Here is a 27,994-nt window from a genome sequence, read left to right on the forward strand (position 1 = left end):
AGCTGCAATGAACATTGAATGCAGATATCTCTTTGAGATAGTGATTTCATTTCCTTTGAAACACACCCCAAAGTGTGACTGATTGCTGGATCACATGGTAGTTCTATTTTTGATTTTTTGAGAACCCTTCATACTATTTCCAGGAGGTTGTAACAACCATTTGGTTGGTTACATTTCCAACCAAAGATGCACAGGTTTCCTAGACATCCTCACCAACAGCTTTTTTGTCTTATTAAGTGAGTGTGATGTGTCAGGTCATTGTGATTTGGATTTGCATTTTCAAGATGATTAGTAATGTCAAATAGTGTCAAGAATGGGACACAAACAAAGGAGGTTTTATTTGGTCATCTTGCTGATGTCACTACATACCTAGGTATCTCCTTAAGGAACAACTACTTACCCTGGTAACTCTGCTCCTCTTTGAGAATGCAGCTAGGTAATAATTATATTTTTATAGTTATTTTCTTCCTTCTGGTATAAAAGTTATGTATTAAAAAGTAGATCACCAGTTTTGGATTATAGAGTCAAATGTTCTTCAAGTTACAAGCAGCAAAATGTAGGTAATTTTACTTTGTGGAATTTGATTAATTACCAGTCAGGAATCTGGTACTCAGAATGAGAAAAATTTGTAAGCATCTTAGGGCTGTAAGAACATATTACAAAGTTTGCCAAATTTCACATTTATTATCATTGGGAAATATTTTTGGTGTCCTTGAGGGTGGCTTTTGTGCACAGAACGTAAAATTTGTAGCTATTCTAGCATTTGAGGTTAATACTTGCTTTATATTCAAATTTTAGAACCTATTAACCCTTAAACTTTTAGTTTTCACTTACACATGTTATCATTCTATTTAATAAACCTATCAAATTTTAACGATCAGCTTTAATCAACTTTTCTCCTTTAGTACTTCAACTACTTAACAAATAGTACCTCTCCAAGTACTTAAATGAGTCTTATAAATCCAATAGATTAAAGGCATAAGTGTGCTGAGGCACCTGGGTGGCTCTGTCAGTTAAGTGTTTGATTCTTGATTTTGGCTCAGGTCATGATCTCACAGTCATGAAATGAAGCCCCAAAATGGGCTCTGTGCCATGCGTGGATCCTGCTGAAGGTTCTCTCCTTCTGCCCCTTCCTTGCACATACTCTCTCTCTCTCTCTCAAGCAAAAAAAAAAAAAAAAAAAAAAGTTATAAGTATACTAATTTCTATACTCAATACTGTTATCAAATTTAGTAATTCTGTAAACTTTCACATTAAAATAAAAAGTTTCATCATTTACTTAAATATTTTAATTATCATCATATATTATTAGGTGTTATAATGTATAATTTTCTATTAAACAGTAATATATACAAATTTATATATGTGTACATACAGACTCACTAATTGTTCTTAAGCTTAACATAAGAACTTTAAAATTATAGCTCTATTACTTCTAAATTTTTATAATTTAGTTAAAATTAAATGGATTTGCCCACTAAGGAAACATATTTTCCCATCAAGGAAACATTAATATCACTTCAAGCAATTTAAGGTTATTCTCCCAAGAAATGTTGGATTATATACCCAATTTAGCTGGGGTTACACATCAACCAGATATTTGGGAGGAGGTCTGACATCTGGATGGCTCTGCTCAAGACAGTAAGAAATACGTACAGACTTCATTTATAATTCCTATGCATCATGTCCAGCTCCATACTCTCCAAATATCAGGGTCTTTACCTTAGATTCCCTGGATTTATGTTAGCTAATAGATACCTCGCAAATCCTTCTTGAGTCTCAAACTATCCTAGATTACTTCACTTACAGAACGGATTCAAGTTTCTTTCTCTCTCCCTCTCTCTCTCTTTTTTTTTTAACTCCTTATTTCATTCTGAATTATTCCCATACAATTCCCACATGGCAGGGTCATAAATCTTAGGAAGATTAATATTACTTCTGCCTTGATTCTGCATGTCTTGTGGCTTACTCTTGCATTACGGTCAGGACATTAAACCATGACAATGACAATAACAGGCCTAAAATGTGGATTATTAATGCTCTCTCCAAGGGAATTACATATTGAGCCAGAGATATATACTTACCAAATAACATAATATCTTCATTGTATATACTCATATGTATGTGCTAGTTTGGAACAACACTTTATATTTACTGTGAATTCATATTTTTCACAAATTCTCTAATTTTCTTGTGCATAGCCTAGTTAATTTATATCGTACATGTTAAAGAATTTATTATATGTAAAATTTACCATGGTATCTGTAACATACTTTTTAACTTACTATTTTTTTTATTTAAAATTTCATCTGTGTTTGTTAAACTTACTATGAAATCCTCCAAGAAGAAAAATTTTTGAGGAGACCATCCTGAAAATGAATGTGTTTTTCAAGTTATCTTCTTTTCCTTGTCCATGTGTATATATTTTTATGTCTTCATATTGTTTTATACATTCTATATATTCCATTGTATTTTGTTTTAAATATATTAATGCATTGAGTGTAAATTTCTAAAACTTTTATAGCCTGTTTGGCATATTCTCCTTTTTAATTATTTTTTAATTTAAGTAGAGTTGATACACAATTTTAAATTATTTTCAGATATACAACATTGTGATTCAAAAAGTTTCTATTTCATACTAGACTCAACACAAGTGTAACTACCATCTGTCAGCATATAACACTATTACAATAGCTGTACATAATTACAATATGCTATACCTGTTCTACCCATAACTTATTCATTCCATAACTGGAGGCTGTACCTCCCACCCCCTTCACTCATTTTGCCCATCCCCCCATGCCCTCCCCTTTCTGATACCACTAGACCACAAAAGTGGAAGTGGCCTGCATGACTTTGGAGAATATCTGATTATAAAGATCTGGGAATACTGACAAAGGAGTAGAGACTTTAAAGATACTAGATTTCTTTAACTGCGAGTAATGTTGTTTTTCTTTTCCAGATCATTGTGTATCTTTACATTACTATTAAAAATGGAAGGAAAGTTCTTTTTCTATTAACTCAGACATCATTTTCCTCATTTATTTTTATATATTCATTCACCAGTTTAAGAAATATATGACAGACTCTGCCAAAGAGCCTGGAGATATAGAGATAAACATGATCTTTCTCCACAAGGAGTTTTTTTTTCCTAAAGACATTATTTGTAAAGAAACAAATAAGAATAAGATGTACAGAATTTTCATATAGTATTCTTGGAATACAGAGGAAATATAGAACAATACTACTTAGAAGAATCCATGAATCCTCTTTAGTCAGGCTTCATGTTAGTTGATAATATGGAGGATAGTAGAGCATTCATTTATTTGTTTATTCATTAAATATGTGTGGTTCTTATGTGTTAGAAACTGTTTAGACTTAAAAAATTAGACAGAAAAAATTAGAAAAAAAAATTTCTTTCCCTCAAGGAGATTTTATTATAGAGGAGACAGAGAAAGAGAGAGAGAGAAATCACTAAATAGGTAAATTATAAATTATATCAGATGGGATTAAGTGCTGAACAGAAAATAAATCAGGGAAGGATGAAAGGCAGTGCTCACCCTAAGGTGAGTTGTTTTACTGCCCATGACACCTTATGATTATAGTCTGCGGAAGAGGGATACTCTAGGCTTCTTTTGGTGACTATTGACTGTTACAGGGATTGATGTCATAATGAAAATTTCCAGGCAGAATTAATGGTGGCAAGAAGATACATTTTATGAAGGAGGAAAAGGTGGAAGTCTTGACAGAAGAACATAAAGTTCTGGGGCTTCCCTTCCATGCTGCCAATGGTGGTGTGAAAGCCAGGGAAGCAAATCTTTTTTTGGAACATGTTGGGGACACTGAGTTTCCTCTTGACCACTGTCAATGGAGACAAAGAGAATGGTAGAGGGAATCTTATCCATATATTTCCAATTATACTCCACAGTATATTTTAATTTTCATGGACATTCTGATGGACTCCTCAATTGAGACCACATAAAATAAGGATTAATCAATAAATGTCTCTCTTTACTTTTACTTAAAGTGAAATACTGCCTTTAACTCATAAAATTTTTTTTGAGTTGTACCTTTTCTATGCTAATTCCTTACACCTCAGCCACTCAACCAATTTGTCATGACATGACAAAGCTACCCTCTCCCTCCCTCATATTGATCTTATCATTCCTTCTGCTTTCCCAAATCCTGTGGTAAAATTTTATCATTCTGGAGAATAATTCTAATATCCCATTCTGACAATCAAAGACCCTCACCAGCATGTCCATATAACTTCAATTCTCTCATTTTTGGTTTCCTGTGATGTAGCTGTTTTACTAATTACGTCATTTCTTGGGCTGATATTTCTCCAAATACATATCTATGGCACTCTAGCAGATATAACATGCTCTATGGTCTCATGGAAAAATTTAATGCACAACTGCATATTTATGATTTGAGATAGTTACTATAAATAAATGTATTTAATAAATTAATGTATTAATTACATTAATTAATTAATGTATTGTAATTAATAATTACATAATTAATACATTACATATTACATATTATTACATATTACATATTACATATTACTATTATATTTACATATTATAATTATATATTATATATTAATATTATTAATATATAATTAATTAATTATATATTAATTAATATAATTAATATTATAATTACATATTATTACATTAATAATTAATGTAATTGTAATTAATTAATGTATTTAATGTATTTAATATTTAATGTATTTAATATTTAAATACATTTAAATTAAAAGTTTATTCAAACATTTGACCTGAGGTCAAATAAACAATTAAAAGTTTATTCAAACATTTGACCTGAGGTCCACCACTTCCAATTTCCCAATACTTATTATTAAGAGTTCACGGCAAAAAAAAAAAAAAAAAGTCTATAAAAAGTCTACAGCATCGGGGCACCTGGGTGGCTCAGTCAGTTAAGTGTTTGACTTCAGCTCAGGTCATGATCTTATGGTCTGTGGGTTCAGGTCTCGCATCGGGCTCTGTGCTGACAGCTCAGAGCCTGGAGCCTGCTTTGGATTCTGTGTCTCCCTCTCTCTCTGCCCCTCTCCCACTCAGACTCTCTCTCTCTCTCTCTCTCTCTCTCTCTCTCTCTCAAATATAAATAAACATTAAAAACAATTAAACAACAACAAAAAGCCTACAGCATATATCTTATTTAATAGTAAAATACCAAAGGCTTTTACTCTGAGATCAGAAATAAAAGTCTTGGGGTGCCTGGGTGGCTCAGTTGATTAAGTGTCTGATTTTGGCTTAGGTCATGATCTTGTGGTTTGTGAGTTCAAGCCCTGTGTAGGGCTCTGTGCTGACACCTCAAAGCCTGGAACCTGGTTCGGATTCTGTGTCTCCCTCTCTCCAGTACCCCGCACTGCTCACACTCTGTGTCTCTGTCTCTCAAAGAATAAACATTAAAAATAATTAAAAAATAAATAAATAAAAGTCTATTTACAGATGATGTGATCATTTACCTAGAAAATCCAAAATAACTAATAAGCAGTTTTAGAATAAGTGAATTTAATAAGATCACTATATATATCAAAATTCAAAAATAAAATTGTATTTCTATATTAAAAAGAATAGTTCATGGTAGTATTGCAGAAAACATTTATTAAAAAATTCTAACCTAAGTAATTATATTTTCCCCTTAGACACCTCTTTATGGTTTATATGGTTTCTAGAACTGAAAATTATGATATACTTGACACGGGAGAGCTAAACTTTCTATGTACTTTCTAATTTAAATAAAGGGGGGACAAAGCAGTAGATACAATCATGTAAATTTTTCATTATCTATCCACATCTTGATTTGATCTCTACCACAAGCTGTGGTGGTGCTAATGGTTTCTGATTCCCTATGTCTAATAGTCATGGGACTGTTGGAGGGTTCATCTTTTCACATAGTATGAATATCTGACTAAATGGCTAAATATCCTTTTTGGGGAGATATGGGGGAAACATTACTGGATATAATTGCATGGTGGGGATTCCTTCTGGATAGCTAGCCTCTTGTTTAGTCGGTGTGTTCCAAGTCTATGAACTGACTCACATCAAGAAACTGCAAGACATCGTTACTAAGGTAGCTATCCTTAGTCTCCATATTATCCATCTTTGATCTCTTTTTATTGTATAAATTAGGCAGTATATTTTTTGGCTATCTTTCTCCCTTATTCTAGAAACACTTTGTTATTACTGCTATTTGCTATTAACCATCTCCACAACATCCTTTGGGTCAAGAACTCCTACCTGCTATCCAACCTTGTGCAGGTTTGAGTCCTTACTGACTAAAGACGAATATTAAAAACAAATAATTTGACTCTGCCACAAACTTGTCCTGTGGTTTTGCGAACAAAACTACTCTATGAAAGTAAGAGTATACTTGAGGGATAGATTTTTACTTTCCAGTGCTTTCAACTGAAGATGCTATGAATATGCCCAAATATGCGCTACAAATATTAGAAATTCTCATATGAAACAAACCTTGCTGGGGCATTCAATCTTTGGGATGAACCTCATTATACATAAATCTGTCCAAACATTTTTCAACAAGGTATTGGTTTGATTAGATGAGTAATTAAGTTGACAGAGTCTATCTTTTAAAATTCAATGTAGACTCAGAACCCAGATGTGAGAAGAAAATGAACACTGCCTTCCCTTCATGGATTTTTAATTTTTTTCAGGTGATTAAAAAATAATATAGGTGAAACTTGCTCCTCAGAGAGAAATTTTCTCTTTAAACACAAAATAATGACAATAACCATAAGTACTACCATAGAATTCTAAGTTGAATGCCTCATAATAGATACAACCTAATGAGAAAAGGTCAGAAAGAATAAGAAAGGAAGGATCATCTACTTGATTGATGTCTGGATAAATTGAAAGATTTTGTCACTGCTTTGCAGTCAATAGTTGTATGATCTTGAGTTAGTTCCTATTCATTTTGAGCCTCAGTTTCTAGGTGAACAAAGAAGGGGCAAGAATAGATCTTTTCTTCTCTGTTACTTTGTAGTGCTGCTCTCCAACAAGAGGCAACATGACAAAGTGCATACGTGCTTAGATGGATATGGCAATGGACAAGCAAACAAAAGCAAAACAAAAATAGATTTTATCTGGGTTCCACTATGAACCAACTGTGTTAAATGAATAATTCAGATCATTTCTCTAAGTCTCTGTTTCCTCATCGGGAAAATGGGAATAATAATAAATACAAGGATGAGATACAATAATGTGGTTGGCCTAGTTCTTGACACATAGGAAATGCTCTGTGAGAAGAAGCTGCTTTTAGTGCAGTAGTGGAGTTCAGAGTCTAGAGCCCAGCTTATAGTTCATACGCTGGTTCTTCTCATTATCATCTGTGTGACTGTAGGCAAAGACTTAAGGTCTGTATAACTCATTTTCCTTCCCTACAAAATACTGTTTTCATGCACTAGTCGCCTAAGACATTAAGTATGATCCCTGGCAAATAGTAGGTCTCCATAGATGTTAGTTGGCATTACCATTAACTCTTAGATTTCTTAATGATCATAATTCATTAGAGTTTATGAGGCCTTAATGTTCTTAAACATGACAGTGAGTGATCATCTTGGCCATCGTGCCGTATTTTAACCCAATTTTTGAAACCAGAGAAAATTACAGGTGAGATGAATTATTTGAAGGGGTAAAAGGAAGATCGAATGCTGAGCAAGCTACCCAGGTAGTGAGTGCAATGGATTTCCTCTCTCCAAGCTACACTGCCTCTGCATAGATGGCCACTAGACACCTGTACCCTCAACATGTAACAGCAGCAGCAGCCTCGTGGAGACTCAGCTGTTGCCATTACCCAGGCGCTGTCTTCCTGTCTGCAACATCTCTTTGAACAGGTTGCTTGCCCATCTTTTTATTTTTGTTTTCATTTTAGATACTATTAATCTTCAACTTGACAAAATGTCTTGGATTCTTGCTTAGAAATAGTTACCAAATACATATAAAAATGTTTCCCAGATGCTTTTTCACTCCGGGCTTCTACATGATATTCAACTCCACCTACTTTTCTTCTGGATGTCTGTCACAAATCTGGATGGATCTTCACTGGCTAGTATGACTCACTGGAAAAAGGTTTTTGCGGAGCCTATGTGCCACACATTACCACTTCAGGGCTTGCCGTTGCTGTTACCGCTGAGTGTGGAACTCGGCAAAGGTCAAAATCTGCAGAAGACCAGGGAGTAAAAATTTATGAAGCACTGGGAAGAGACCTGGAAGGTAACCGGCACTGTGCAAATCTTGTTCTACCACACCATCAACACTCCCTGACTCTGGAAAAGTCATTTATCTTTTCTTTATTGTACTTGTAATATTTTTACGACAAATGGGACAGTCGCGATATCTGGCAAAAAATAGTTTCCAGGATAATAATATACATGTGACATTGTTTTAGAAAAGGTAAAAGTACCACACCAGGCTGTTGCAATTTTTCTAAGCAGAAAATCGTTTGTAAGATGAGGGCAAAAGTGGAATCCTCCTAACTCATTGAAGCAAAAATGTATATTGCCTGTTGCAGCAGCTCAAGTCTTTCTGTGGTAATAAGCACGAGAAACCACCACAAAGAGGAAAGGTAGCACTTTGGCACCTGAGACACCCAGGTTTAAATCAGTTTATTACTCAGAACATATATATCCTCCGACACATTTCTGAATCCTTTTAATGTTTAGTTCGTCATCTGTGAAATGGGGAAATGAACAGCAATCTCTCAGCAACGTACCGAGGATCAAATTAATTGATGCTGCTTAACACAGCGCTTGGCATATTGTGAATGCTCAAAATGGTCGTTTTATTATAATTAAAATGATAGTATTTAATTCATTGGTGTCGCAGGTAAGAGGGTGAAAAATAATTTAATTTTCTTTCATTTCTATGGGAGCATGAACATACTGAATCACAGAATCAAGAATCTCATCAGTGAAAGAACCCCAAGAGAACATCCAGTTCCATTTATATTCAGGTACCAGAAGTTATTATTATTTCCAGTCCAATCTATATTCAGGGACAGGAGTGTTATTGCTTCTAGTCTGTATATGTAGCCCCTAAGGCTTGCAAATATTTGGTGAGATTTGGTCACATAACTGTAGGTACGAAGAGGGAAACTTGATTCCAAGTTACCTGTCTTTTAAGGTAATGTTTCATACATTTCTTGATGGCATTCTTATTATGTAAATGAGGTGCTATTTTGCTGATGGAGAATGTTGGCAGCAAGTATGGTTAGATGCTGCAAAGTTACTGAAGTGGTTTTTTAAAAAAGATATAAGGTTCTAATGTGTCAGTCAAGTATCACTTATTCCTAGTTTTGCTCTTCAAATGGAATAATTCTGTCTCAAATCAGATGCTGCTGCTCTAGCACTGTCAGTCTTCAGCTGTTGCCACTTCCCTACTGAATAGGAGTCCTCTAAGTAGTTTCAAATATCACTGGAACATTTTCTCTTCTCTCATTCAGGAAACTTCAAGTATTGCATCAAGGTATAGAAAGTATGGTATCAAGGATCCATGGCTCTTCATTTGGATTTAAAACCAAGATTTTAGCTATAAATGGTCTTAAAAGTTGGTAATTTTATGTGAAGTAAGATTACTAATTCTTCTCCAGCTCAAATTCAGAATTGAACAACATCCTCCGTCTCATTTAGCTGAATGTGTTTGATTGCTTGAGAAAAATGACTTTATGCTGTTGCAATTGAGCCTCCATGAAGGAATTACTATATGCACATTAAGATCTGTAAAACTGAGTAGAATCTTTACCTGACAGGGGTTTTCCTCCACAAAGTGATTGTATAATATTTCATCTACTGACAATGGCTTTTATGTGTTGCTAGCAGACTGCATATTGTAATGCTAAATTGAGACAATAATAGAACTACTATTCAGTGAATAGCAAAGTTTCGAGTGTTATTATTGTTATTAAGATTTTATTATTTTGGATTACTAGTTAGCCTTCTTATGGAAAACCAATGGTTTGGTATGAGATCATGTTAAAAAAATATTTTCTTATTCATTCCTGAGTGGTCATTAAAATCATTTCCTACCACTTGCCTGAAGAATTAATACATGTAATCACTTGTTTTGTTTTGTATTTGAAACATACTCTTTTACCTTGTACGATCCTCTGATAACTTTCACTTTCCTGGCAAGGTTTCAGCATAATTAAACATTTCATGATAAAGATCATAAACTGCTGACTCAACTGGACTCTGATGCAATTAGTCTGTACATATGGTTGGTTGCATGGTCCATGTTGTGTCTGTACACTTTCTATAAAGATGAAAACATAGGATCTAGTCAGCTACAGTATTCAGAAATGACATCTGCCCCATTCCTAAGCTTTTTTTAAAATCAATAAGTCATCTGAATTCCAGTAAAAAAAATTGTCTATAGTGCACTTCAGATTTTTCCAGAATATGGCTTTGCATGACTAAAATATAGATGTGACAAAGAATATAAGGCAGTAAGGCTTCTACAACTGAACTTCCTGCTAAATAATTCACTCCATTCCCCAGTATGTTTCTCTACCTCTGATCCTACATTTGTTATTTCTCAGGTAATTTTTCTCCTATTCTACTTCACGCAGCCATTTTTATTTGGGGGAATTCTTCCATTGTGGGAAGTGCCATTATAACATGGTTGTTGACAATACTACAGTGAAATGAAATTAGTAGTATTTGGGTATTTATGTGCAATAAATTTTATTTTATTTTATTATTTTATTTATTTTATTATTTTGAGAGAGAAAGGGAGAGAGAGAGAGAAAGAGAGAGAGAGAGAATGAATGAATGAGAGAATAAGCAGTAGGGGAAAAGAGAGAGAATTGTAAGCAGGCTCCATGCTCAGTGTGGTGCCAGACATGGGGCTTGATCTCATGACCTTGAGACAAAATTAAGAGTCTGACAGTTAATCGACTGAGCCACCCAGGTGCCCTAAGAATCATTATTTTAAAAAGGGCTCAGAATTTTAAATCAATAAACTAAAAATTTCATAAATATTAAAAATGAAAATAGTAACATTTTATAAAACAATCAAAATTAAGTTAACAAAAGTTATATATTCTGACCAATATCTTTATAATAAAACTGTATACATGGAAAACATAAATCAATTGAAGAGTTTAACCTCTGAATAAAGAATATCATTTGAAATTACATGATTTGAGCATTTTAAAAAGGTACAAACAGCAAAGTGTGTCAGTGTTCGATCATTGTTGCATCTGTATAATGTCTCTGCATAATAATTTTCAGTTGGTCAACAGGCTTTCTGATTCTACTCTAGTCAAGAAAATGGTGAAGAGATAGTTGTTAGCTAACTCTAGACTTTATTTAACAAGAAAATAAACTGTTGTTTGAAAACTTTAAGGGCATCATTTTTGAAAAACCATTTTCTTATGGATAGTGAGCTATAGTTCACTTCAGAGATAATATTTCCAGTTCACCTTTGTCCTTCAGTTTAATCATGGAAACCTGGAGACTACAGCACAGAGGTACGGGTATAATTTTCAGTATTTTACTTTTATATTCTACTTGTTCAGAAAAATCTTTGAACTTGGATTAAGCATCATTCTTCTAGAGAAACTGTACACTGTCAATAGCAATTTTCTGTTTCTGCTGAGCATTATGGAGGCAATGAAGGATGCCTTTCAAATGAGTATTTTTTTATTCAAGATATCAATGCCATGTATATCTCTCTGGTTAGGATCCAAAATGTAAATTATTCAAGGTTCACATTTTAAAAAATACTGAAAAGTCAGCTTAAACTGAAAAAAAATTTTAGTGCATATACATACCACAATATTCCATAATAGAAATCACTAAAATTTGGTATCCAAAAGCACTAGAGGCAATATTCACTCTCTTACTTATGATATTACAAAGCAGGTTTCTGCTTTTTCTCCTTCACTTCTGAATTTCTGAGTTCAGGCTGCTAGTCCATGACATAGACTAACTGAATGGATGCTTTTAGATTATTCCTGCCTAGGATATTGACTCTGGTGAGTGATATAAGTATTAAAAAGCATTTATAAGTCATATTTTTGTGGTTGTTGTTTTTTATATGGTGATGGATTAATGATACAGCAGATGGTTTCTGGCTAGATTTTTCTTGCTGCCTAGCAAGGGTCTTGCCAGTTTTCTAAACTGCCTTTTTTCTTCCCTGTTTTCTGAGCTGGGTCAGCCAACTATTGATTACCTCAGTTCCCAATAACTTTGTAATATATTTACTTTTTTGCTTAAAGCTACATGGTCAGTTTATGTGGTTTTAAATCATGAATCATGGCTCATACTCTTCCAACTCTCAAATTCTTACTTTAAGGTCCACATCAAAAGCCATATCTTCCTTGAGGGCTTTCTTCATTTGCAAACTGAAACGTGAATGATCCGTGGTCTGATTTCTCCCTGATTCAGCTGTGCTTGTTTTACAATTTCAAATTATGCTTTGTTCTTACAGATATCTGTTTTCCTTCCTTCCTTCCTTCCTTCCTTCCTTCCTTCCTTCCTTCCTTCCTTCCTTCCTTCCTTCCTTCCCACAATTGTGTTTTAGTGCCTCTACTACACTGTAATCTCTATCAGGGAAGGTATTTTTTTCTCTTACCCATTTTTGCCCCAAACACATACCCAAACTACTCCCTGTTCTGTACAAGCTGGTTTTTAAATACTGTAATTATTAAAATTTAAATTATATACATTTATGGGGCACCTGGGTGGTTCAGTCAGTTAAGTGTCTGACTTTTGGTTTCAGCTCAGGTCATGATCTCATAGATTGTGGATTCAAGCCCCGCATCAGTCTCTGTGCTGACAGCATGGAGCCAGCTTGGGATTCTCTCTCTCTTTCTCTCTCTCAAAAATAGATAAATAAACATAACAAAATAAATAAAATAAATAAATAAATACATACATACATACACACACACACATATATATATATATATAAATTTACAATTAAATGCATTATATTAAAAATCAGGGTAACACATACTTAAAACTCATCACTTCCTAATTATTGCATGTTACTCTATTCTATGCTCTTGAACTTATTAACCACTCTTGTGTCTATTGTGGAAAGACTATATAATGGTGTGTTACTATTGCTCATCTCTTCACAACTTCACATTTAGTAATTGCACCTCAGTGCTTATAATGGGCCATGGTGGGACGATCTACCACAGTTACTGGCAAATACTTTAAACCAGGAGGAGATGGGGAACCCCAGCCGGTTGTCACATATTTAACAGCACATTAGTTTGGATTCTATCTACTAATGAGCCCGATCTCATCTACTATGGTTTATTCTTAACCTTAATATGTGCAATGGTGGCATCCTGACCGTCCATGGTACTGATTGTGTCAGAAGTAGTACCTTCACTGGACCACAGGTTCTATTTTTTTTTTTTTTCAACGTTTATTTATTTTTGGGACAGAGAGAGACAGAACATGAATGGGGGAGGGGCAGAGAGAGAGGGAGACACAGAATCGGAAACAGGCTCCAGGCTCTGAGCCATCAGCCCAGAGCCCGATGCGGGGCTCGAACTCACGGACCGCGAGATGGTGACCTGGCTGAAGTCGGATGCTTAACCGACTGCGCCACCCAGGCGCCCCATGGACCACAGGTTCTATAGTGTTCTGTGTACTTGCCAGAGTCTTTAGCTTTGAAGTTTCTCTGCTAGTCCTTCCAAAGCATGTATAAGCACTATTCTTTTGTGTTAAAGTCCATGCTGCTTAAACGGAGCATATTTTCTGAACTGAGCCTCCACTAATACTGCTTCCTTAGCTTTCACTTTGTTTTTCCTGTTGCCTTTAGAGTCCTGTAGTGTCATGTCACACGGGATCTGATAGGAATGAGGAGTGCTGAAAAGAAAAATTTGCATAACTTGGAAGCTTCAAGCACAATGTTAATTGTATTGATTGTTCAGTTTATCCTGAGATAACAAGTTTCTTAACAAGATTTCTTTGGAGTTCTGTCCACTTCTGGGGCACCTGGGTGGCTCATTCGATTAAGCATCCAACTTTTGATCTCAGCTCAGGTCTAGATCTCCTAGCTTGTGAGTTCGAGCCCCATGTCAGGCTCAGCGCTGACAGTGTGGAGCCTGCTTGGAATTCTCTCCCTTTCTCTCTGCTCCTCACCTGCTCATGCACACATGCTGTCTCAAAATAAATAAATAAAACTTAAAAAATTAAAAAAAAATTCTGTCCACTTCTCCCATTCTGTCCACATGATGGGAGGAAGAGGGCAGGTTGCAAGACAAGTATGGAAGAGGTGCTGGGGCATTATGGAATTAAAACTGCCTTGTCAAAAATGTTCTTTTCTTTTCTGCATGAAGTTTAGATTGGGACACTTCCCGATTGCAATGGGATAGTAGGTTTGTGATTTAAAAAAGTCTCCTAAGATTCTTAGTGGTAAGTGTTCTTTCTAAAGAGCTACAATACTCAACATATTCTAGGTCTTCTCTACAAAAACAAAAAACAAAAAACACAACTAAAAAGGAGAATGATGTGGCCTGGTAACAGTGATATTCTAGTTAATGACTTTTTCTAGGTGGCAGGGAAGGTGTACTTTAGAACCACACTTCTACCTTCTTATGTGGAGTCTGCTAAATGTAATTTATATTTTAAATAATAACTTACTTATGGACATATGGCCATTACAGTTGTGATTTTCTCAAAATTGCTATAATTATACTTTTTGTAGGACTCAGACCTGAATAAATGGTAATCACAATAAGGATCCAGGAAATTAAGTTCTTGAAAGAAAAGTACCTAATTCATCAATTTATGGCCAAATTAGTTATTTTGTGAAATCTAAAAAAGAATCAATAAATGTTGATTAATTATGTTTAGGCTTTGTTATTATAACCTGCTAATAAGGTGACTTCTTACATGTTAATTGTCACCTGGACACCTCACTGTGAATTATAAATGTTTATGATTATTGAAGGACAAGTTCAACAAATATTTGTTGTTCCCTTCCTATGTGCCACACTATCTCAAGGCTTGTGGCATAGAGCACTGAACAAAGTTTCTGTCTTCATGGAAGTTAACTCTAACACAGATAGATAATGTTCAGACAAACAGTGGAAAACATGCTTTTGAAAATATACAATATAAAAAATGGCACATGAAGATGGAATGCGACCAGGTACACTGCTTTGTGTAAGAGGATTAACAAAGGAGCCTTTCATAACATTTTTGAGCTGAAAGCCAAGGAATTTACAATAGTTGGCCATGTAAATGTATGAGATCTTATAGGTAGGGAGATTTGCAAGTGGACTTTCCTGGCATGCCAGTTAAATAGCAAGTGATCACCAAGACTGGAGCAAATGAACAAGAGAGAGAATGAGAGAAGATCAGATGGTGACTGGGGGCTACACCAGGTAGGGTCAGCAGACAACAATGAGAAACAATTAACATTATATAGCACTTCGTGCCAGACACCATCCTAAGAGGTTTGCTGGTTTTAAGTCAATTAACCCTATCACTAATGTTACAAACTTGATGCATTAACATTTTACACATGGGAATTTGAGACAACGAAGAATTAAATAACCAAAATTGTAGGGGGAGACAATGGTACAGCCATGATTTAGACCTACACGTCTGGCTCTAGAACATATATATATATATTTTTAATCAGGGGATGTTTTATGAGAGATATCAAATGTTTTACAGGCTTTTGAGTGGAGGGTTCTCTTTATGAGGATTATTTCATTGTGCTTGCTGAGTCGAAAGTGGACTCCAAACAGGCAAAGAAGCTGACAGTGTAATTTAGGGGGTTATTGCAGTGCAATGCTCCAGGCTATTGACGAAGTTTGCATCATCTAGGATGGCACTGATGGAGTGGATAAAAGTAGTCTCATTATAGATATAATCTAAGGGGTTGGTTGATGGATTGAATGCTGTGGTGAGAAAGAGAGAGCAATTTAATATAACTCCAATGACTTTGGACAGAACAACTAGAAGAATGGGGATTCTATTTATTCAGATAAAGAAGATGGGAGATGAAGCAGGTTTGTAGGAGCAAAAAAAACTTTACTTTGGGGCAAGTTAAGTGAAAATTAAGGACTAGTAACATTAATTAGAAAATTAATGGCATTAGAGACTAGGATTAAAGGTATGAATTTGGGAATAATTCACTCATTAAGGAGTGAATAAGGGTCTTCAGCATTTAGACTTTAGAAGCACAAGAAGAAACTGGCATTTATGAAGTAGGAGAATCAATGAATAGTGTGGTTTGAAGGCCATGAACCAAGTGTTTTAGGAATGAGGTAATCCCTGGTTGAAAATACTACCGATATATTGATAGAGGTGAAGTCTGAAAATTGATTCCAGGATTAGAAATGAGGGGGTCATTAGTGACCTTGACAAGAGCAGTGTCTGGGGAGTTATGTTTGTTTCTTTAATTTTTTTTTTTTTTAGAAAAACCTGGATTGATATAGTGGTAAGAGTAAATAGGAAGAGAGAAAGCAGACCGGAAGTACAGGCAACCCTTTAAAAAAAACTCTAGGGGCGCCTGGGTGGCTCAGTCGGTTAAGCGCCCGACTTCGGCTCAGGTCATGATCTCGCGGTCCGTGAGTTCGAGCCCCGCGTCGGGCTCTGTGCTGACAGCTCAGAGCCTGGAGCCTGCTTCAGATTCTGTGTCTCCCTCTCTCTCTGACCCTCCCCCATTCATGCTCTGTCTCTCTTTGTCTCAAAAATAAATAAACGTTAAAAAAATTTAAAAAAACCCCAAACCTCTATTGTAGGGGTGCCTGGGTGGCTCAATTGGTTGAACAACTGACTATTGATTTTGGCTCAGGTCATAATCTCATGGTTCCTGAGATGGAGTCCCACATCGGGCTCTGTACTGACAGTGTGGAGCCTGCTTGGGATTCTCTCTCCATCTCTCTCTGCCCCTTGCCTGCTCACACCCCCCCACCCCATTGCAAAATAAATAAATAAACTTTATAAAAACCTCTTAGGTTACACAGTTGGTTGAGCATCTGACTTCAGTTCAGGTCATGGTCTCACAGCTTGTGAGTTCCAGCCCCACATCAGGCTCTCTCCTGTCTGTGCAGAGCCTGCTTCAGATCCTCTGTCTCCCTTTCTCTTTGCCCCTTCCCTGCTCACACTTTCTCTCTCTCTCAAAAATAAATAAACATTAAAAAATTTTAAAAAATAGGGGCACCGGGGTGGCTTAGTTAAGCGTCTGACTTTGGCTCAGGTGATGATCTTGCAATCATGAGTTCAAGAGTTCGAGACCCGTGTTGGGCTCTGTGCTGACTGCTCAGAGCCTGGAGCCTGCTTCTGAAACTGTCTCCCTCTCTCTCTGCCCCTCCCCTACTTGTGCTCTGTCTCTCTCTCGCTCTCTCAAAAGTAAGTAAAAACATTAAAAAAAATAAACTCTATTATAAAGGAAAGCATACACTAGGGTAACCACTGGAAATGAATGTAGTAGTAAAGGAGGGAATTAAAATGATTTTAAGATGATATATATCACAGCATGTTTATATACCTATGGAGATTATTTAATCCTGACAAATCCAGAGTGTATAACACAATAAAATAAATCAAGGGGTTTTGATAGAACATGGAATGCTCCAGGAACACAAAGGGGCATGTAACCTGGTCTAACAAGAGGGGAGAAAAAGTAACTAGTTAGAGATTTTTAGAAGTAATACCTGAATTCATTTGTGAGGAACAATGTGGGTTAATCATGCAAAGAAGAATGGAAAGAGCTTTCTAAGCAGAAGAAATCATCAAAGGATATATTAAGTGTACCTCTGATTTGCTTTGTAATAATATTTAATCTTTATCTTTCAGACACATAATAAATGCTTATTCATCACCTTTTCTGCCTGGTCTCGAACTACAGTGAAGAAGATAGCCAAAGCTTGCCTTCATGGAGCTTACATTCCGGGAACAATGAAAAATGAACACGTAGACTGTGATAGCACCACGATACACAGAAACAACTTGTCGAGGTTGGCTAGAATGCTAAAGGAAACCTGATCTGAAGAGTGAGCATTTGTGTTGAAACCTACAAGATGGGACTGAGCCAAACCAGCAAAGAGCTGGATGAGGAGCGCTCACGGCAGGGGAAATAGCAATTGCAGAATCATGAAAAGGGGCTTATTCGAGAAACAGAAAAAAGATCAATATGGCTGGGGTGCAGTGTGAGGTCTGAGAGAAGTTTGCAGCCTCTACTAAGAGCAAAGAAAGCCATTCAATGAGTTTCAAGCAGGCTTATGGCACTTCCAGGAAGCAGAGGCATGGATACCCTCATTGCCCTCTCTCAACTTCTGCCTCCACCATTCCAGCAGAATAAAGGCTGTTTCAGGCAAAACCATGTACCCTGGTTGAAATTGTCCCTGTACTCCTGATTTATTTATGACCATGAATTCCCTCTATACTTAACTATATAACTGATACTAAGTTACATAACCTAAATGAGGTTAATTTCTTTAGTACTATTCCCTAAACCCTAAAAGAGTTACTGTTTTAACAACATGCCATATGTAGGCCTCTTAAGGGTTCTGTTTTACTTATTAGAGACACGAAATATATGAAAATACCACGTTATTAATTATCTCTCTCATGCCAAACACATTGTTCAGTAAACTGCCCTTTCTCAGTTAAAACAAAAACAAAACCAAAAAACACTGTTAATCTGGTTGATGGGAATGATTTTTTGTTCCTATTTTTCCTTCACTTCCCAGCAAATAACCCATCACCTATTTATGCTATTTCTTCTTCCAAAATATATCACAAATCCCTCCTAGTCTTTTTATTTCTTCTGCAACCATGGTCCAAGCCATAATCTTCTCACACAGATTACTGCAAATAGCCTCCATGTGGTTCTCTGCTTCCAGCTTTGACTCGCCCACCCATTCTCTACAAGTGGCCAAGGAATCTTAAGAAACACAAATTAAAAAACCATGCAAATCAGTAGTATAGTGAATACGTTTTATTGGTGTCCTCTGCCTAGAAAACTGCACTCTTCTTTGCCTAAACTGACTCTCACTCGTCTTTTACAACTGAATTCAGATATTCCTCCTAGAATCCTGACTAGTACTTTTTCTCCTTTCTCACTAGACTGGGTTGAATATCTCTCTGTGTTCCTAAAGCATTCTATACTTCCCTCCATCAAGAGCACTTTATTTTCTCTACTGTGTTATGTGTAGACTTCCCTGCATGTCTGTTTTGGTCACTAGACTATGGGACAAGGTCTGTAGCTTTTATTTATATGTGTATCTTACGCCCTGACAAATAATTAGTGCTGAGTAAACAATGTTCTTTCATGGCACTCATGACTGATTGCATAAATACATGTGAATTGTGATGATATAAAAAGGTTTCATGAAGAAGGTGTTACCAGATTCCCCACTACCATTTACTAAAGAAGCAGTCCTTTCCCCAGTGTGTGTTCTTTAGCCCTTGTCAAAAATTAGTTGATTGTATCTTCTTGGGTTTATCTCTGGGCTTTCTGTCTGTTCCATGGGTCTATGTACTTGTTTTTATGTCACTGCCATACTTTCCTGATTGCTACAATTTTGTACTATATCTTGAAATAAGGTACCGTAATATCTCCCAAAGCATGCTGGGAAAACTGAATGTACACACGTGAAAGAATGAAACTTGAACAGTGTCTTATACCACTCAGAAAAAAAAACAAACCCTCAAAATGGATCAAAGACTTAAACATAAGGCCTGAAACTATAAAACTTCTAGAAGGAAAAAATATCCTAGACATTGGTCCTGGGTATTATTTCTTTGATAACACACTAAAAGCACAGGCTACAAAAATGAAAATAAACAAGTGGGACCACATTAAACTAAAGAACTCTGTACAGCAAAGGAAACAATAAATTGAAAAGGCAAATTACAGAATGGGGAAAAATATTCACAAACCATATATCTGATAAGAGTTAATATCCAAAATATATAGAGAACTCATACAACTCAATAGCAACAAAATAAAACAAAACAAAAAACAAACAATCCAATTGAAAAAACTGGGCAAAGGACCTGAATAGAGATTTTTTTCAAAGAAGATATACGGATGGCTAGTAAGTATATGAAAAGGTATTCAACATTACTAATCATCAGGGAAATGCAAATGAAAACCACAATGAGACATTGCCTCACACCTATAAAGAGGGCTACTATCAAAAAGACAAGAAAACAAGTGATGGTGCGGATGAAGAGAAAAGGGAACTTTTACATACCATTGGAAGGGGGGGATATAAATTGGTACAGCCATTACGGAAAACAGTATGGCAGTTCCTCAAAAATATTAAAAATTGAACTACCTATGATCTAGTAATCCCACTCCACTCCTGGGTATATATCCAAAGGAGCTGAAATCACCATCTTCAAGAGATATATGCATTCCCATGTTTGATGTAGCATTACTCAAAATAGCTAAGATACGGAAACAACCTAAATGTCCTTCAGTGGATGACTGGATAAATAAAATGTTATATGTACGTATGCGTATATTTACATATTAAAAGACACACACACACACACACACACACACACACACACACACACACGCTTTATCCAAGTTACCTCCTGGAATAGTTTGGATGAGGCAAGGGAATATTCTGATCAAATAGTTTGGCCTCCTCTAAACCGCACAGTTTTTGTAAGTTTGTATCATGATCTGGCCAAATTTCTGTGCTGTGGGATTTTAGCATCTTAAAGTAATTACCCTCAAAATGTGTTCTACAGAGTGATTTAAATACTCTTTAGAACAGCAACCAGTGCGCAAGAAATCCTCTGGATGGGTGACAGTTCAGCTTTTTCCATGAGAAATTGTGTATTTTAAGCCCTAATGATCAATGAGAAAATAATAAAGTTCTTGAAACTGAATGTATGATCCATCCTTAGAGTAATGAGATTAACTTTGTGTCTCTAATAGAGATTATAAATTATTGTACCATATATATTTATTATCCCTAGAATTTGCTTCACCCTTAGGGAGAAGTACGGGCACTGATGATGCAGGATTGCATAAGCAGAAAGCATACATATCTTAATTAAAGACAGCATTAGATGTCTGACAATAGGTACCTATAGGAGTTTTACAAACACTCTCAAAGGAGAAAAATCTGAAAGTATGAATGTGTATATACATATGCACATACATTCACGTATATGTATCTATGAACATGTGTACGTACATGCATAGACAGATGTGTGTATATGTACACATACATTTTATAATTTTTTCTCTTTTAATTTTGCTGTTATAGTAATAATATGTGTTCCTGATTTACAACTTCAAATAGTAGAAAGGGGTATAAGTAAGATTAAAATGCTTTTTGTTCTTCCCTCCACCCCACTTTCTAGCAGGGCACACTACCCTACTTCTGATATAAGTTTTTAAAAATTAATGTTATGTTTACAACCACAAACTTAAGCGTTATTACACCTTTTATCTTTTTGTGTCACTATTATTTTGTCAGTTGGGTGCTATCACTAGGCATCTTTCCATTGTAGCTGAAATTTAGCACAGTTACATTACCTATGACCTCTATTTTCCTCTCTTTTCCATGCCTCATTTTTGTATAATTTTTTAAAGTTTATTTGTTTTTGAGTGAGAGAGAGAAAGAGAGAGACAGAGCGTGAGTGGGGGAGGGGCAGAAACCTAGGGATACCTAGAATCGAAGCAGGCTCCAGGCTCTGAGCTGTCAGCACAGAGCCCTATGCGGGGTCAGAACTCACAAACCATGAGATCATGACCTAAGCTGAAGTAGAACACTTAACCGACTGAGCCACCCAGGGGCCTATTGCTTTTACAATTTTTTGCCCTTCTTGGAGTTATTTTCTTAACTGTAAAATCATATACAGCTCTCCTTTTAGCCCATAATTTTCAAACAGTGTCTACTAATTCCTTGCTATGTAAAAAGAGGAAGTCAACTAACACATAGGTTCTCCCTTCTGCTTCTCCTGTGTCTGACTTTTATCAGTTATGACACAAAGTAGCCATTTTCAAGCTTCCATGATTTACAACATTCATGTTCTGTAACTAACGTTAACTGTCTTGAATATTTAGCCTACTATCCATTCTTAAGATAGGTTACTAATGAAAACAATATTATGAAAAGGTAAAATATATCTCTAAATAAACAATACTGTGATTTCACAAAAGAAATTCAATTCCATTTCACGAAATCTTGGCATTCAGGTAAGAGTTTACTACATGCCTAGCTAAAGAGAATTCTCCTCTCTTATACTTAAGTATTTGCTCAAAATTATGCCACCTTTCAGCTTATTTCATATTAGATACAAAATTTTATTATTTTTTAGTTTTTTTTTTGAATTTTAAATGTTTCCAGGGTTCTCTTTGTTTCTTGTTGATAAAGGAGACAAATGAAGATCTTTATTTTTCTAATCACCTAATCTATTGAGTAAACCTACTTTATTCCTGCAAATATTTTTGCTGTTCTGATTGTGTAATAATCAGGGCAGGCTAAATATTCACTACATTAAGACCATGAATGTGGGGGCGCTTGGGTGGCTCAGTCAGTTGTGCATCCGACTTCAGCTCAAGTCATGATTTCACGGTCCATGAGTCTCACATGTGCCCCACATTGGGCTTTGTGCTGACAGCTCAGAGCCTGGAGCCTGTTTCAGATTCTATGTCTCCCTCTCTCTCTGCCCCTCCCCCACTCACGCTCTGTCTCTCTCTCAAAAATAAATAAACATTAAAAAAAAAAAAAGACCATGAATGTGTCCCCAGACCTACTTCTTTCCCTAGTCTGATTTTTTAATGCTGGTGATAAACCAAGTCTATTTTTATGATGCATCTTATGTGGGAAATATCTGTGACTCTAGGTATCTGATCATTCTTGAGAAATGACAGCACAGTTAATGCAATATATTTTTTAAGATAACGACTGCTAATTTAATGATTATCAATTGCCATTAAATGAATTGTGGAAAATTAAAAAAAAAAACCCTCTCTTCTTGTAGACAAACTTTACGAATTCACTTTTTGGTCTAGTTTGGATCTAATTGCTTTCTAGGCCTGCCTGCACATTGTCATCTCTGGTTTTAAATATTTAGTCTTCTACTTTAGTTCCTACTGACCTTGTATTAAATATCTTTTTATATCATGGATGCATTTACCATTTCATTCAAATATATATTCAAGAAAACTTTTTGAAATAAGTACCTATGAGATATAAAATACCTGAGCCTGTCTGAATTTTATTATTATTTTTTTTTTTAACTGACAACTGTATGGATTTGGAATTACGAGTTGAAGATCATTTAACTCTGGAGGCTCCTGGGTGGTTCAGTTGGTTAAGTGCCTGATTCTTGGTTTTGGCTCAGGTCATGATCTCACAATTCGTGGGACTGAGCCTCACATCATGCTCTGCACTGATGGCACGGAGTCTGCTTTGAGTTCTCTCTCTCCCTCTCTCTCTGCTGCTCCCCCACTCCTGCATGCATGCTCTCTCTCTTAAAATAGGGACACTTAAAAAAAATCATTTAACTCTGAATTTTGAAGGCAATGCCCCATTATCATCAAGCTTGTCATGGGTGATAGCCAAATGTGATACCAATATGAGTTCTTATTCCTTTGGAAGAAATTGCTTATTTTTTTCCATTCTGAAAGCTTACATAATTTCCTTTCACATTCAGAAATTTTGCCAAAATATTTCTATGTTTAAATATTTTTATCCCATTCTATTTGATGGCTAGCAAATTCTTAATATAAAAAATGGCTTAAGATTATTGGAATTTATTATTTTGTAATTTTATCATTTTTCTCTTAAAATTTCTGTGTTCTTTTATTCCAGAATTTCTATTTAATAGATGTAGGAATGCTTGCCTTGATCTTTTGTATTCCTTAATTTCAATCATTTTTTCCATATTCTGAGAAAGTTCATCATTCTGTCATTTAAGATGAATAATTTGATTTAAACAAAATCTGTTGTATTATTCAGCCACTCTATGGACTTTTATAAATATTAGGAATCATGTTTGAAATTTCCAAAAAACTTTACTTTTATGTAATTATTTTTCTTCCATTGCAGTATTTACCTTTTATTGATAGCACATTCTCTATTATTTCCCTAAGTGTAATCAGTATAATTTTTAAAGTTCTCTTTTGTTCCTTAAAATGTCTCTGGTTCTTTGTTTTGTTTTTATTTTTTTGTTATCAGTTGTTCCGTTGTTTTTTGTTTTTAATTTTTAATGTGTATTTATTTTTTTGAGAGAGACAGCACAAGCGGGGGAGGAGCAGAGAGAGAGGGAGACACAGAATCTGAGGCCGGTTCCAGGCTGTGAGCCGTCAGCACAGAGACTGATGCGGGGCTTGAACCCACGAACTGCAAGACCATGACCTGAGCTACAGCTGGTCGCTTAGCCAACTGAGCCACCCAGGTGCCCCATCAGTTGTTCCATTTATTCATCTTTTCTCTAGCTAGCTGTTGCATCTCCTCAAATGTTTAATGATGTTTGATGATTCTTGGTTAGACAAATTCATAGGTATGAACAAGGGACTCTGCTGAATAGAGACGGCATGGATTTTCCCTGTAGGTTTGTTCCTCTGTTTCTCTCAAGTCCTTTCCTCTATGTGGGAAAGCTGACTAGAGAGTTCGTGTGGCACATCGGATGGCAGGCATTGCAGCAGGGTGACCTGCAATAATGGTTAAGTACATGGGACTCCTGAACCAGACTCTGCTCACATCTCAGCTCTAATACTTTCTAGCTGTGTGAACTTAGGAAATTACTCAACTTTTTTGTGTCCCTGTTTCCTTACATCTTAGATGATGATAATAATGGTGCCCACCCCACAGGGCTGTTATAAGAATGAAATGGACTAATTTGTTTACTTATTTATTTTTTAAAAATGTTTATTTTTGAGAGAGAGAGAGTGAGCGCATGCATGCAAGCGTGAGCGGGGGAGGGGCAGAGAGAGAGGGAGACACATAATCCGAAACAGGCTCCAGGTGTCAGCACAGAGCCTGATGCAGGGCTCAAACTCAGGAGCTGTGAGATCATGACCTGAGCTGAATTTGGATGCTTAACTGACTGAGCCACCCAGGTGCCCCTGAAATGAACTAACGTAATTTACACAAAAGAATTCAGGAATGTACTGACAATGTTTTTAGGAGGCATGGAATGCCAAGAGTAGTCAGATGAGCTGGGGGCTCTATCAAATGTGAAACAAGAAGGACTGTATCAGGAACAGAACAGTCAGCAGCAACGTCTTACCTTTTGTCCTTCATTGCCTCCACCTATGTTAAGTTCACTTTAAGTTACTTTCATCGCTTTTGCTTGTCTCTTAGGCAAAAAGACTAACAGCAGTTTTCCCCCAGGCAAACAATGTAGTTTCTACAGAAAGCAGTGTTACGGGTTTATTATCTGGTACAAAAGCCAGACACCTCCTCCTCTGCGGGTGCCCTTAGGAGGAGAGGAGATGCCACTTGATCAAGCTATTCTATAGACAGCCACTGATTATCTTCATTACGGGCAAATATTTTATTTTTTTCTGTAGCTGTGGTTCTGGGCTTGAGCCTCTTTCAAGCCCCCTAGGGTGAACAGCTCCTGCTTTGGCTGATCATATTCTAGGCTTCAACTCCTCCTGCTTTGGTTTCTCAGTCAATATAATCCCATCCAATTAAAGATTGTTCTAAAGAATCAACTTCTCTGTGCTAATGAGAGATATTTTTGTTTTCAGGATTGCTTATGATTATTTACATCTAGGCATCCTTACTACCATTTCATAGTTAGGAAGAGGAAAAAATAAAAACATAGGTGTAGCGTGCCATCTTTAACCAGAATTCCTGCAAAGACGTACATTTAGGTAAAACAAACAAACAAACAAAAAGGAACATTGCTTCTTAAGGATAAAAATAACATTTTGATCATTGTAGGCCTAATTTTTTCCAGTTTACAGTAAAACTCCCCACATAAATGTATTTATTTCTTCTTTGTAGTTGCCTTTTCAACATACAAGTATGTGATTTTAAGACTTATCTTTCTGTACTCATTGAAATATAGTGTGAGAAATTATGATGCCCTCAAAAAACAACTTATAATTATGAAAATAGTATGTAAAAAAGTCTTGGAACTTAACTGAAAAGATACGTGATTGACAAAATCAGACGTTATCTGTAATTCATTTCATTCTCTAGAGAAGATATTATCATTGTGGAAAGTTTATACAGGAAGGTACTAGGAGAAAGAAAGAAAACCCTGAGGTATCAACCCTTCAAGAGAGGATCCATGATTTCGTATAAGATAAAATAAATCTTTGGTACTAACATAAATAAACAATTAAGCTGAAGATCATGAAGATGTAGAGGGTGGTGTGAGAGGGACCACCAGCAAAGTGACCTTTGCATTTCCGTTCCATGTATGTGGTCAGCAAATATTGTTACATCTGAATCTTACTAGTGAGTCACTGGTATCTGAGTAATGTCTCCTTGTCAACCTGCATCATGTTCTTACTTTAGGAATCAAAGGCAAAGATGGCATGCATTTCCAGGTTCACTGAAAATTACCAAATGTTACATAAGTAGCAGTGTACACACACACACACACACACACACACACACACACCCATTATCACTTAATTTTACTATAGCAAATAATTACACAGAAGTTAGTTTGACATATTACAAAGAAAGAGCTTTGCAATATTCAGGAGAAATTTTCTTGCATGTGTCCCTCCCCTTAGTACATACACATTGCCGCTTAAGAACAAAATCATTGTTCCCATGAAAAATTCAAATGAGATTAACTATTTTTTTTAGATGAGTTAATTGACCATTCCTAGTTCCAAAGGATTAATGGTCCTGGACAAGCATAAAATAGACTCAGTCAGCTGCAGCAGCTTTTTCAAACAGCCCTGCCAACAGAGAGAGTCAGCCACTGACACATCTCCTCTCCTCTAGCCCTTGAAACAACAGCATTGACCTTTAAAGCAAAGACTGAATGGGGTTGGGGGAGTTGATGCATTAAAATTAATTAATTAATTAATTAATTAAAAGAAAAACAGGACAAATTCAACAAAAACATGTCCAATTGTGCCAGATGGTGGGATTTTCATGTCTCTGTGCCATAATTATGGTCAAGTGGTTTAAGTGAGCTTGATGAAAATAAACAAATACCAATACCCTCACATTATCCAAAGTGGGGGAGAAAGAACTCCAGGTGCTGCTAATTATGGTGATATTGCAAAGCATTAAGGCATACAGAAGACTAGAGGAAACAAATTTATCAAGCAAGCATATTAAATGGACAAAGATGTTCATATTGTGTATGCACAAAATTAGATTTTAAAAAATTCTGTAGTGTGTATGTTGTACATTTAGAATCTAAAATGAAATACAAACAGTGCTGTTTTTGAGACCATACTTCCCCACCATGCAAGGCAAATTAGGTATCTTTTCATCGTAGTGCTATTTGTTCTGCTCAAATAAAGTTTTCATCCACATCCATTCATTTGACTTAAACACGCTTCAATGAGCAATGTGAAATGGAGAACGGGGAGTAAGAGGAGGGAAGAGAAGAGTGTTCAAAGAAGTATTCGACAGCTTATCAAGGTACAGGCAAAGGTCCCTCATTTTACAAACACACACACTCACACACTGAGACATCCTACAAAACACGTGTAAAGAATATATAACCTTTTCTTTCTTTCCCTTTCCTTCTATCCTTCCTCCCTCCAAAATAACATTATTATTCCTGAAAACAAATTATTTAAGTCAACTAGTTAGGAACAGCACAGGGAAGCCAGGAAACATAATTTTTAAGTGAATAAGGCTACAAAATGTTATTTTGTGCATATGCACATGTTTTTAAGATGCCCTCTTTATGAGTGCTTAAGGTTTGTACTAAGAGCAAAGCAAGCACGGCATCATCCTGCTTCTGCTGACAGTAGTAGTAACTCTAAACAACACAAATGTTCTGCTGATGTCTGAGAAATCTAAAAGACATTGACATTTTACTCTGGAAAAA

At 35.9% G+C, this 27,994-nt stretch overlaps 1 long non-coding RNA gene and 2 pseudogenes across 1 annotated transcript; all 3 read left to right on the forward strand.

The window, feature by feature from the left end:
• Window positions 1-319: 319 nt before the first annotated feature.
• Window positions 320-18,338, forward strand: LOC128311692 (uncharacterized). Its single transcript, XR_008290188.1, has 3 exons — window positions 320-436; window positions 8,926-9,006; window positions 17,831-18,338. It is a non-coding gene; the product is annotated as an uncharacterized LOC128311692 (long non-coding RNA).
• A 4,104-nt stretch (window positions 18,339-22,442) lies between these two features.
• Window positions 22,443-22,540, forward strand: LOC113593830 (uncharacterized; annotated as a pseudogene).
• A 153-nt stretch (window positions 22,541-22,693) lies between these two features.
• On the forward strand, window positions 22,694-22,802 carry LOC113593832 (uncharacterized; annotated as a pseudogene).
• Window positions 22,803-27,994: the final 5,192 nt, after the last annotated feature.

The sequence above is a fragment of the Acinonyx jubatus genome, chromosome D1 (genome assembly GCF_027475565.1).
Source record: "Acinonyx jubatus isolate Ajub_Pintada_27869175 chromosome D1, VMU_Ajub_asm_v1.0, whole genome shotgun sequence".
In the NCBI taxonomy this organism is placed as follows: Eukaryota; Metazoa; Chordata; class Mammalia; order Carnivora; family Felidae; genus Acinonyx; species Acinonyx jubatus.